We start from the raw sequence: 12,434 nt of genomic DNA on the forward strand, positions 1-12,434 counted from the left end.
CATGCTTTCTGACACAGAACAGACCCAGGACTGTGGAGGATGTCTTCAGAGGTTGGGCTGCACAGAGATGTCTGTGTTGCCACTGGCTGTCACTCCACTGTGCAGATCAAGTTTCAAGACTAGGAAGGCAATTCTCATTTTTGTTGTTATTATTTTGTGTGTTTTTAAACTTATTTGTCAGTATTACACCAAAGATGAATAATTTAAGAGGCAAAGTGGATCAAAATCATGTTAGTTTGCTCAGATTAAAATCTGTAAGTCTGTTGAGAGTTCAACCATATACAAGTTATCTTGAGATTCTTTGAAAGTATGTCCAGATTTTTCTCAAGGTGCTGAGCCTAATGGTAACTGGTCCTTTGTTTATGCTGTCTTCTGTAGTTGTGTGTCTGGGATGATGGACTTCATTGTAATGAATTTTCAGACTTCTGTTTGGTCAACTACCAGTTTTTGATCTCTGGGAAGCTATTCTCCTGGCCTACCACTTTGAAATCTTCTCCACAAAGTCTCAAAGGAAGAGGCAGCATTGCACAGCAGGAGGAGGACAGGGGTAAGGGGATCTGAAATACTCACTAGTTCCCTCAATTTCACTTGGCTTAGTAGAACCCACCCTGAGTCTTCCAGGTTGCCAACAAGACAGCACAGATTTTCCACTTGGCCATCAAGCTCAGTCACACAACTCTTCATATACTGTTTCACACTCTCCACACAGCTTGAGTGTAACATCCTGTATACTCAGAGCAAGAACCTGCTGAAGATGTCTTGTGTCTCAAAGGATGAGTACATTTCATGGAGACATGATCTTTGCTACAGAGGCAGGCAGAGCAAAGGGTGGTGATGAGGAAGGTGTTCAGGTCACCCACATTCTAATAGACATCAAGAGATGAGAATAACTTGGAAGAGACAAAGGAGATTAGACTTCTGCTGATGGAAGATCAAGCCTTGGCAAGAGGGGTTTTAATTGAGAATTTTGGATTATTTGAAGAATGAAGAATGTCTCCAGCACAGCGAGAAGCACAAGCTGCCAGTGATGGGGAGGAAATGGATGGATTTTTCTTTGGGCTGGGGGTTTTGATGGGAGAGATGTTGGCTATTTGTTGCTGTGACTAGACTAGCTCGGAATTTTATTCTTCTGTAATGTCTAACCCTTTATGAAATGTTATCTCTTCCTGGCTTCTCTTATAAGGCTATATCTAAGCACCAGATATTATCACTGTTAATACTATTACTACTATAAAGTAACTGTATAAAGAGGTTTCTGTACCATAAGTCGGAGTAGAGTATAATGCATCTTGGTCAACATCACCCTCTCCAATTTTTTTCTCATGTCCTCCTTCTATCTCTACTCTCCAGTTAAACTTAGTCCAATTTTTACATAATGGACATCAAATGTGATGACTGTGTTTGTTCACCCTTCCTCCCTCCATTTGTGTACCCCCTCTTTTATTGTCCCTTTCAACATGTGTCCACTTCCCTGCACTCATTTTGTTGAGATATTTGCTATCTGTTCAGAAGAGTAACATTATGAGACTCCTCCTCTAGGTATGCCATTCTTTAATAGTTCATTTGTGTGTATATGCATAAAACCCTGCATGTTATCACTCATGTATTTTAGATCTAACTTCTACACATGATAGAAATGTATGTACCATTCGCAAATGTACCATTTATCTTCCCGAGTCTGACTTATTTCATTTAATATAATTTTTTGAGGTCCCTCCATTTCCTTGCAAATGACATCATATTATTCTTTTTTGATAAATGAATAAAATTCCATTGTGTATATTTACATTTTCTTGATCTACCTCATCTGTTGTAGGGCATCGGGATTATTTCTGTAGCTTGGCTATTGTAAATAGACAAGCACCAGATTGTTTTAAGTTTAATTTTATTGTCAAGGTGGCATACAAAGGGGTTTCAATTACATACATATGGCAGTGAGTACATTTATTGTCAAACCTGTTGCCTCTTCTCTCATTTTTCACCACCATCTCTCTGCCCTCTCAAGTTGTAACATTCATTTAGGACATATTGTCTTGTAAGTATTGCTGTTACATTGGTCCGCCTTTCATCCTTTATCTCACCATTTTGATATTCCCCTTCCCTTTCCTAATTCAGATAAATGTATATTCAAGACCCAGGGTACCAAAATCCAATACAGTGGCAACAGGGCCTAAACTATTGGGAAGAAAAATGCAAGAAAAAATAAATAATTTCTTATAGTACCTTAACAATAACAACAACAATGAAAAACCACTTGCTTCTGTATCTTGGAGTTCATTTGGCTTAGCATCATTTTATATGATCATATGTACATAGTCATTAAGCTATTGGGATCCTCTGCTAGGTCTATCCTAGACATATACTAATTATTACCAATGAGGGAAAATGAAGAGTCTACGTTTCTTTGGGTCTGGCTCACTGCATTTAGTATGTTTTTTTTTCATTGTATTTCTATTTCTGTACAAATGAGGCAATATCATTATTTCTGATAGAAGCATAGAATTCCATTGTGTATATATACCACATGTTCTTGATCTATTCATCCACTGAGGGGCATCTGGGTTGGTTCCATATTTTAGCTATGGCAAATTGTGCGTCAATGAACATAGTTGTGCTGGTGGCTTTAGTGTGGTCTTGCTTGTAATCTTTAGGGTAGATGCCAAAAAGTGGGGCTGCTGGGTCATAAGGGAGCTCTATGACTAGCCTTCTGAGGAACCTCCATACCATTTTCCAGAGTGGTTGAACAAGTTTACACTCCCACCAACAATGTAGTAGGGTTCCCTTTGGGCCACATCCCCTCCAGTATTTGTTATTATTAGTTTTCCTAATAATGGACATTCTTACTGGCGTGAGGTGGAATCTCAGTGAACACATAAGATGATGCTAAGCAAAATGAACTCCAAGTTATGGAAACTAGTGGTATATCATTGTAGTTGCTTTCAACATGCCATATAAAACCGTACATTTTTTCTCTCTCTCTTATTCCCTTCTCGTGTTTTTACCCCTGCTATCACTGTAACTGATATTAGTACCCTGAATAATGTATATGTGTGCATTGAAACTAGGGAAGGGAAGATGTATACCATAATCCAGAGACAAAGGATAAGAAGACAAACCATTGCAATAGCACTACTTAGAAAACCTAGTGGTGTAAACCAACTATACAACTTAAGGGGGGAAGAGGGAAGTGGGGAGGAGGAGGCAGGGGGAAATGAGTGAGAAGGTAACAAGTTGGATAAGAAATGTACTTGCCTTACATATGAAAGTGTAACACCTCCATACTTCATTTTGACAATAAAGAAGAAAAAAAAAAGGCTACAGCAGCATACTTCTGGAAAGAAGCATGGAAGAATCAAATCCTTTTGAATTCTGTTTCTTGTCTGAGGTATTATGATCTCTAGTGATTGGATTCACTTGCTTATATATGACCCAGACCAGAATTTTGCCACCTCTTCTCCCTGTACAGAAGGTGGCATTTTCAAACTTAGAAAAGGTAATGGACTTGAGTCTATATAATGACTTTGTATGTCCCAATCAGTGTGCCACCTATTGGCACATTTGCTCCAGCACTTACTGCTATTCACCAGGGACCCAGTCAGGTCAAAGATTGCCTTCCAGTGAGTCTTCCATTCTTTGAAGTCCTTCCTTTGATGGGTCTTTGATTCTGTGTCCTATAATTTAGTGAAGACTTCTTCATTGGAAACTGCTAATATGTGCTCCATATTGAGAGATAGGAGAATGTACCAGAGGAGGAGCTGTGATTCCTGTATCTCCAGAAGTGATTTCATCATTATATCTGTATTGATAACCATTGAGAAGGAATTAGAGAGGGTAATGTGAACATCACCCATTTCTCAGGACAATTTGGCCTGTCAGAACACAAAATTGGTGAGAACTGAGGCCAGAAGGAAAGGATCGCCTAAGAACAGAACCTCAAAACTCTAAAAGCTGCTTACTAGAAATCATAGCTTGTGTTCCACACCATGACTTGTTATCACCTCCAACTCCTAGGGTGAGTATTTACTTAACTTATGCCTAATGATTGCCTCAAATGCCTCTGCCTAGGGGAAAGAACTATTTGAGACTTATCCCACCTAGGGAAAATTCACTTACTATACTGTAGCTCTTTCTAGCATTCTTCTCTTAATAAACATGGGCAATAGCTTTCATGTCTCTACCTTCTTCACTTTATTTTTCATATGTGCTTCTCATTGCATATTAGCAACCAAGAGGCAAGCCATGTGAACTTTAATACTTCACTAGACATAGTGCTAGAGTAAGCAACGAATGCTTGCAGTATGGTAGAGTAAAATATAAATTGATTTGATGTTAGAACACAGATAAATGTCATGGTTCTTCCAACTTCACTGGGGATTTTGGCAAGTCTAACATATACATATATAATACTAACAGTGACTGTATCAGACAATTGAATGTCTTAGAATAAATGCCTTTCAGGAATAGTAAAGGGTATTAATGAGTAGACATAGAAGCTATCTGCAATATGACTCCCACTAAGGACTCAGCTGATCCTATGGAGAATTCTACAATTGGATTGACTCTTCAAGTACAAGTCAAATTAGGTCAAGAATTCTCTCTTGTCTCAGGCAAAGCAGAAGACCAAGTGTTTATATCTTCATACTAGCCAGTCATTGCCTCAGTGACACCCCTTGGAGAGGAGCCTGGTATTGAATAAAGAAGACCCTTGGCAGATCTTTCCTCTTTTCTAGTGGAAGGAAATGAAGGCATTGATAGATCAATGATGTGAATAAATGCAACTTGGAAGTCACCATATGTCACAAAAGGGAAAGAGGTGAAAATCTTCACTGTGGTCATTTTCTCAGGCCAAGAACTATTTCTCTCAAGGAAGGAACTATGAGAAGGCACAGATTTATCCTTTGTAGCTGTTGGGGCAGAGAACAATAATAGGTCCTCATAAAGAGATCTGAGTGAAAACAACTGCAGATATTGAAATAAACCATTCCTGGTGTCTTTCTGAGATCTAAGTTATATAAATCACCTGGAAGCAAGAAGATATTACTAAGATTAGTAGTCATTATATTTACTTCTGGGAGCAAAAGGAGAAAGAAATATAAATATATACTTATATTAAGTAATACATTTTCACCCCAGAGGTGTGCTAGTCGAGTCAGTGAAGTAGTGCAGGATATAGGGAACTTAAAGCTCTCTTTCTGCTTAATGTCCTTTTCTAATACAATCCTCTCAATGCAGATGTGAGAAAGATCCTCACTTGGGGCTAGGTAGTGGTAGAGTGCTTGTCTAGCATGCATGAAGCCCTGGGTTCCATTCCTCAGCACCACATAACAGAAAAAGGCGGAAGTGGCAATGGGACTCAAGTGGTAGAGTGCTAGCCTTGAGTATAAGGATGCCAGAGACAGTGTTCAGGCCTTGAGTACAAGTACCAGAACTGGCAATTTAAAAAAAAAAGATACTCACTTGGGTCTTTGAATCAGTATATAGATGTGTATAGCCTTGTCCACATATAGAATACTGACACATTTCACAGTAGGGGAAAAGTTCTACCAATAAAAATTCAACACAAGTGTCCTAGAAGATGTTTACAGACAGCTACACAGGGCAGAAACCAGAATGAAGGGTTGTGTGTGATCATGTTCCAGCTAGGACTAAATGTAATAACACATGTATTGATTGACCTCTCTCCTTCAGCTTGAGGAATATGTGGTGCAGGTTAGAAAGGGTTCGATTTGTCTCTGCCTTCCATAATTCAGGAACCATCTCCTGATCCTTGGACAGCATACTGAGCAAGGCCAAGTTCACCAAAAGAAGACAGCACAGACTTGGCTTTGGAGAAATCTCATTCTGTGCCACTTTCTTACATGTTTGGGGTCTAAATGTAGAGGCCGCTCATGGCCTCTCGGATGCTATGCTCCATAGTTTTAAAATTAAACAGTTAGAACCAATGATAATCTTGGACATTTCCACCTCTGAAATTGTTTCCTAAATTCTGAGATCTCTCATCTGTGCTAATATTATCATAAAACTAACTTTCAGTAGCACTATTCAGTGAATCTTACATATAATCATGTTCACTTACATCAAAATCATATTACTATTTTTGTGAATTTAGAAAAGTAATACGTGACTTTCAGCAATAACCTTTGGTTACCCCTCTCTGGAGGAATGTAACACTCTAGCCTAGCAAAATAAATAAACAAACAAATAAAAAAATGAAATAATCATTATAAAAAAATGGGAAATAGATAAAGCCAGAAGAAGAAAAAGAAGAATCTCAATGACATTATCATTCAGAAAGCTAAGTACTATCAGTATCTGATATAATTCCTCATCTACAGGCATAATTTTCCCATCAGTACAGACAGGTACATATGTGCCTAAGTGCAAGTACATGTTCATATACATGTCCCCAAATCATACATCTAATATTGCATACTATAAACTTATGTTCCAAATGTCTACTTTTTCAATGGTGATACATTTTGTAACTGGACTTAGGGTCTCATTGCCAGACTGTCATTTGAAGACCTCTTGTTCTTTCCGTGCTTTTCAAATACCGGCTTTCTGCTGAACTTTAATATTTCTGAAATTTGAAGAATCCTTGAATGTGGAACTCGGTAAATTACTTGATTTGTAAAATAAATTTCTTTTACATTTTGTAATATTGGAATTCAAAGTACACAATGTGTAAGATGTGTAAATGCAGGAATGAAAGACCTTCTGTTATTTCTTCACTCAATTTCTGTTGAGCTGTATTTCTCTGTCTCTCTGTCTTTCTCCCTTTCTGTCTGTCTTATCCTATCTGTGTGTACCTCTGTCTTTCTTCCTTTCTGCCTGTATTATCCTATCTGTGTGCTTCTCTGTCTGTCTCTCTGTAAGTTTTTATGTCTCTGTTTCTCTTTTTTTCTCTGTCTGTGTGTCTGTCAGTCTCTCTATCTCTGTCATTATGGTTCTGTCTAGATCTCCGTCCTCTCTGTTTATATATGTGTCTCTTCATCTGTTTATACTTATCTTTCTTGTCTATCTGTTCTGTCTCTCTTTATCTCTCTCTCTGTCTTTTCTTTGACCGTCTTATCTATGTTATATCTGTCTCTGTCAGTGTCTCTGTCTGCCTATTTGTTTGTCTATGACTATGTCTCTCTTTCTGTTTTTCTCTGTGTTTGTTTCTGTTTGGGTCTGTCGTTGCTTATCTGTCTGTCTCCAGCAATGGCATTGACTTTCCAAATATCTTCTGCCTTACTTTTTGGTATCATTACTAGATTCATTTTAACTCAGTGTTTTAGAGTGTAATATTTGAACATGTGATTTTTATCATTACCCACATGATAGTAAACAAATATGCCATGTTTCATTTTTATTCCTCACCATTAAATTGTAGACTTTCATAGTCTCTCAGAAGATATGACCTCTCTTACATTTCTAGAAAAACACTCAGAAGGTTCCTATGATCCAGTTGTCACATTATTAAATCATCTGTCACACACTGAAGACTTTCCAATGTCTAGTAAGGATACTTAGACATCTAGCTGAGTAGGAAGCACATGCATATGTTACCTCCTAAAAGAAGTTAGCTCTATGATATACATGAACAGTTCTCTAAAACCCAGGAGAATATATATATATATATATATATATATATATATATACATATATATATAATAAAATATAATTAATAAAGATCTATGGTTATTTGGAATGTTATAGTTCATTTCAAGTAGTTTTGTTACCATCCCGTAAGTCTCAAAAGTTCCCAGTTTTTATTTTTGTCCTGGGACACCTTCCAAATCACCTAAATCTACATGCCTCACTAAGTTTGTAAAAAATGAGTCCTGTCTCTGAGAGGCCTAATATAAAAAACAAATCTGAAGTCGATTCATCTAGAACCTCACAACTAATGTGTCTACTCCTAGAAAAAAAATAAGACCATAAGATAGGTTTTATGAGCCTTGCGGCCAAAATTTCATTTTATGTTTCACCCAAAAGGGATGACAAACAATCTTGTCAACAAGTTAGTAGAAACCAGTTCAGGAATTTTATGTAAACTCCAATTTTATTATGTCAGAACAGCTTACAAAAATCTCCATTCCACAAAGCATACAGCTTATTATTAATAAACAGATCAGCTTTCCAATATGGGTTATAAATATTAGAGTTGACTAACTGCTCTCTGCCTTTGTTCACTCCTAAACTTTTCCCTCACTTGGAGTCAGATGACTGTGGAAGCTGTAATAAAATTTGTATCTGGTGTTTCATTCACATTTCGATATTATTTTGTTTCTATTCAAGCCAGTGAATAGAAAACAAATTTACATCATGATAAGAGCCCAGGCAGATGCTATCCATAATGTTAACTACTTGTCATCTGTGGAGCTGTATTTTTCTCTCCTTTGGGAATAGGATTTCTCATTTCTCCTTACTGCAGAGTGGTAACATTTATTGTCTCTCAGCAAAAGCTATGAGGCATTCATTGTATGATGTGTTTTCTCAGAATAGAGTTTTACAGTTTATAGTTTCTCCCACTGGCTTCATCTCCGCCTTTAGCCTGCGTGACAGAGATTGCCTCTGACAAGGGGTATAGATAATGAAGAAAGGCTAAATCTGGGAGCTACAATCTCCTCTTTCTTGTCACAGCCCATGGAGACCTGATATCAGAAAGAATCCCCTAGGGAATATAGAGGGTAAGGTCTGAAAATGCCACAGGCCAAGAATTGATAAAAAGTTGATTGGTGGTGGTGGTGGTGGGTTATATCTGCCAACTTTTGTCAGTACACATAAGCAAACTCTGGTCCCTAAAGTCAAGTTGAAACCTAGATAACATGTTTTGGCATTTCTAGGCAAGGTGCTAGCTGCTAATCTGCAAACCAGTTTCCATGGGAAACTGTCCAAGGGAAACAAGAAAATGTTTTCTGTTATAATAACTTGAAGAAATTATTTAAAAATTTATAGGGAACCTATAAGCTCTAGAGTCAAATATTCTGTACTCTGCTGTAATAGTGAAAATGAATTTCTTTTAAGGTTCTCAAACAGTTGCACTGAGTTGTTCTCTGAGCAATGTTAATGTGTGATATGGATAATTCTAGACGGGTGAACTGTAAGGCAATTAAAAAAAGCAGGAAGGTCATTGTACTGGAATTTAGGACAACTTGGCTTGGTTTGGGCTCAAACTTTGATTAGCAAAATGGCCTCAGATGAGTCACATGGTTTGTCTGAAACCCAATTGTCTTGCCTGCCATGTAAAGGGCCACCAACTCTAACTCTAGAGTCGGCAATTGGAATTTTGAGGTATGTTTAGGAAAAAAGCAACACAAACTTTGGATCTAGAGAAACTGATCTTCAAATCCTGATTATATATTAGTTGGATATGATAAATCTCGTTATCCCTCTGAGTCTTCACTTGTAAAGAGATACTAAAAAGGCACATTACCCAAAGCTATTGCGTGAAATATAAAAACATAAGTGAAGAACAAACTTGAGACTTTTGCAAGAAGAAGACACCGAGGAAAAATGGCAATTTCATTTCCTTTGGTTTAAATATATTCATGAAAATTTTGAAAACTATTTATTTGTGCATAACAAAAAAGTAAAAGGTACAAACTAAATAGGAAGAAATACAAATAGAATTAGAAATTCCGGATTTAATTCCTGCTGTGTAGATGACAAGGAAAATACAATACACCAAAATTGATTAAATGAAACTAAAACTATTACCAGTGTAAAATTCATAGTGTGTGTATCATATAATTTATTAAAGAAGGTGAAATATTACTCAAGAATAAAAACCTAGGTATTAAGTAAAGGAAAATGCAATAGTACCAAATAAAGAAGAAAAAGGAATGAATCCCAATGAGAGTAAAAATTAATGAAATACAAAAACAAATGCACAATAGAAAAAATTCAACATGAAACATTATCTCTTTTTAAAAAACTGCTAAAATTGATAAATCCTAAAAGGATAGAGGATGAAAAGAAGAGAAATCACTCATCATGAATACTGGGAATGGAACGTGTAACTACTATGGAAACCCTAAATATTTAAAAATAATATGTTGTTTTGATATCATAAGGTTACCAAATTAAAATTATTAGATTGTATGGGCAAATATTTAGAAAACAAGAAATTTATAGCAACTCTTTCAAAGCATAGGAAAAATAGATGGCTCTTAAAAACAATCATCAAATCTGAGTTAGTCTGTTTCTGAATTCAAATCCCAGCATAGTTCCTGCCCCCACCACACGAATACATTATATAAAGTTTTAGCATTTTTTTGAAACAAGTTCTTACCTGGCCAACATAAGGAAATTATAAACCAGCATGTTCTGAGCATAAATATGAATACTTCAATGAAATTATAAGTAATTTTATAATTACATATGGAGGCTTTCATAAATCAATTCAGCTCAACTTATATCAAGATAGTATGGTTTAACATTCAAAATTCAATCTTTAAAACAGTGGAAGAAAAATAATATTTTGATTAAAAAATACAGAGAAAAACTCAATATTTGTCTGTAGAAAAATCTTTAAATGAATTAGTGATAGAGAGGACTTCCGGGAAGAAGGCAGAGGAGCAGCAGAGCCCTAGCTGAGCTCCCTCCGACATCGCAGTTTTACCATTCCAGAGAAACTTTTACTCCTAGAAAGACAGCCCAAGTAAGTTCTAACAGTACAGGGTTTCTGGCTAGGAAGGAAAAATCAACTTTGCTGGCCTGAAAACACAGATTTGAGCTGCGGGCGGCATTCCACTGCCACAGCAGTGCTGGCGCCAGCATAGGGCCCCACACTCCACGCACCTAAAGCACACAGAGGTGACCAGGGAGAATTCTTAAAGATGGCGGCAGACACACGTGGATTACAGGCTGAGCACGGACAGGCTGAAATCGCAGAGAAAGCGTGAGTACCCCACGAAAGACATTCTCACTTGCGCCCACAGAGCAGCTTCTAGGAGGTAGCCCTTCACCCACTTCCAGAGCAAAGTGCCATCTTTGACATTTGCAAAGGGTCAGACCAGACTGGAACTAAAGCGGGCCTGGGGAAAGTGAGGACAAAGGAGCCATCTTTGAAAACGGTAAGAGGGATCAATCAGTGAGAACCAGCTCCGCCCAGGAGATCGACCCTTGCCCAGGCAGGAGGCTCGTCCCTGGCCCGGGCTCACACACTCAGGTGAACTCAGCCAGAGGTGCCCGCAATGCCTGCCAGAATTTCTAAATTAAAACTGAAAGCAGCAAGCAGCTACCAGTAGCACAGTACAAGCAGATTGGAGAACAAACAGTTCCCGAGACAGATAAATGGTCAAAAAACCAAACAAACAAAAAACAGCAAACCCAGATAAACAAGATCAGAGATGAAACAGGTAAAATCACCACAGAAACAACCAAAATTCAGAACACAATAAGGGACTATTTTTGCAAACCTTTATGCCAACAAATTCGAGAACCCAGAAGAAATGGACGATTTCCTAAAAAAATCTGATATCCCCAAACTCAACCATGAAGATTTAAACCTTCTAAACAGACCCATACCCAGCATTGAAATAGAAACGACAATAAGTCATCTCCCATCCAAGAAAAGCCCAAGTCCAGACAGATTCACAGCAGAATTCTACAAGGCCTTCAAAACAGAACTCACACCAATATTTCTCAAACTCTTCAATGAAATTGAAAGAGAAAGTTCACTACCAGACACATTCTATCAAGCCAGTATAACCCTCATCCCCAAACCAGGCAAGGGCTCATCACGAAAAGAGAACTATAGACCGATTTCCCTGATGAACATAGATGCAAAAATTCTCAACAAAATTCTGGCCAATCAAATTCAACAGGTCATCAAAAAAAATCATACACCATGATCAAACTGGATTCATCCCAGGGATGCACAGTTGGTTCAATATACGCAAATCAATTACTCTAATCCACCACATCAACTGGAGCAAGGTAAAGAACCACATGGTTATATCTCTGGATGCGGTAAAAGCGTTCGATAAAATCCAGCACCCATTTATGCTAAAAGCCCTGGAAAAACTGGGATTCCAGGGAACACGCCTGAATATAATCAAGGCAGTTTGTGACAAACCAACAGCAAGCATAATTCTAAATGGTGAAAAGCTAAAGCCATTCCCTTTAAAATCAGGAGCAAGATAGGGATGTCCACTCTCTCCCCTTCTCTTCAACATAGTACTAGAATTCCTAGCCAGACCAATTAGGCAAGAAGAAAATATAAATGAGATCCAAATAGGAAAAGATGAAGTAAAACATTCTTTCTTCACAGATGACATGATCCTATACCTAAAAAACCCCATAGACTCTACTTCCAATCTACTAGAGCTGATCCAAAACTTTGGCAAAGTTGCAGGATATAAAATAAACTCTCAAAATCAATGGCATTTGTATATGCAAATGACCCGAATGAGCAGGCTGAAATCAGGAAAACAACTCCTTTT

At 37.6% G+C, this 12,434-nt stretch overlaps 1 pseudogene; it reads right to left on the minus strand.

Annotated features, from left to right (window-relative positions):
- Positions 1-338: 338 nt before the first annotated feature.
- LOC125339394 overlaps positions 339-12,434 on the minus strand; it is a 58,644-nt pseudogene continuing 46,548 nt past the window's right edge.

The sequence above is a fragment of the Perognathus longimembris genome, chromosome 21, assembly GCF_023159225.1.
Source record: "Perognathus longimembris pacificus isolate PPM17 chromosome 21, ASM2315922v1, whole genome shotgun sequence".
Taxonomy (NCBI): domain Eukaryota; kingdom Metazoa; phylum Chordata; class Mammalia; order Rodentia; family Heteromyidae; genus Perognathus; species Perognathus longimembris.